Below are 1,152 nucleotides of genomic sequence, written 5' to 3' on the forward strand. Positions count from 1 at the left end.
CACTGGACCTTTAAATATATTAAACTACAAAATACTGTGAATCCAAACACACAGAAATCAACTAAATGTTTTGAGGAAGTGTAACTGGAAATGTAGTTAATATAAACAACGTACTGTAGACTGGAGTGATAAAGGTCACTAGTTGAACTAGTGTCAGTATCTCTTCCTACATTAATATAAATGCATCCTGATTGGTACTTGAATGCAACATGATATGAATAAAATGCAGACTGTGAGGAACGGGGGTCAATAGGTGCCCCAGGGTCCCCTAGAAGATTAATCCGGCCCTGGAGGAACTCAATGACATAAATAACTTATCTATAATCTTCTCATTTTCATCCATTTAGCACAATTTCAGAAGCTACAAACAAAACACACACATCTCCTGCACATTTGTAAGCTGCAGCTTAGGATGGTGATGCATTTAATTTGTCACATTTACTTTAAGAAATGGCAGTCACGATGCAAATTATGGATGCTTATTCCTCATTATGTGCACTTTAGAGGCTGATTATAAGCGGTCTATTCTATCCGAACCATTACAAATCTGTTTCACACACACTTCCAGATGTGTTCAGGGATATAAAGGACCATTATATACACTTATAATATGCCTTCAAAGTCCAGAATAGGAACCTTTGTTATGGACCTTTGCTCCTTTAAAATTAAAAAATACCAGCAAGTTTAGCTACAGTGCACATACATATTAAAACCTATATATTAAATGAAATCCATCAACACTCATATATTGAATTAAAATGTTTGTTTCTGCGGATATATCTCTAAATACACAGATAAACTCACTCTGAAGGAGATAATTAGCCTTTAATCTTTATATATATATAAAACTAATGAGTGTGATGTGTTAATACCTGGATGTGGTCCGCAGACTCCAGACCTCTGCGCTGGTTCTTGATCTCTGAAATGCGTCCTCACCTGCTCCAGCCGTCGGTAACGGGGTTATCTGTACTAAATCCTCCGGAGTAAAGAGAGGAGTCTCCAAAAAGTTTCTACTCTTCGTACCAAATGTGTTAGAAAAGCTCACCAGGCTGATCTGAGCTCGAATTTAGTGTCTACATCAAAGTTTAAGAATCCTTTAAGAGCCAGCGATCTGACTGCAGCTGTGATGGTCTCACTCTCTCTCTCTCTCTC

The 1,152-nt window shown here is 37.6% G+C and overlaps 1 protein-coding gene across 2 annotated transcripts in view; it reads right to left on the reverse strand.

The window, feature by feature from the left end:
• The window catches only part of gprc5c (G protein-coupled receptor, class C, group 5, member C), a 10,597-nt gene extending 9,451 nt beyond the window's left edge, over positions 1-1,146 (reverse strand). For both annotated transcript variants that reach the window (XM_035664106.1, XM_035664098.1), the window contains exon 1: positions 873-1,146. The gene's annotated coding sequence lies outside the window, so the exon portion shown is untranslated. The remainder of the gene's footprint in view (positions 1-872) is intronic.
• Positions 1,147-1,152: the final 6 nt, after the last annotated feature.

This window comes from Morone saxatilis, unplaced genomic scaffold, assembly GCF_004916995.1.
Source record: "Morone saxatilis isolate NCDOM2014 unplaced genomic scaffold, NCSU_SB_2.0 Contig1, whole genome shotgun sequence".
NCBI lineage: Eukaryota > Metazoa > Chordata > Actinopteri > Moronidae > Morone > Morone saxatilis.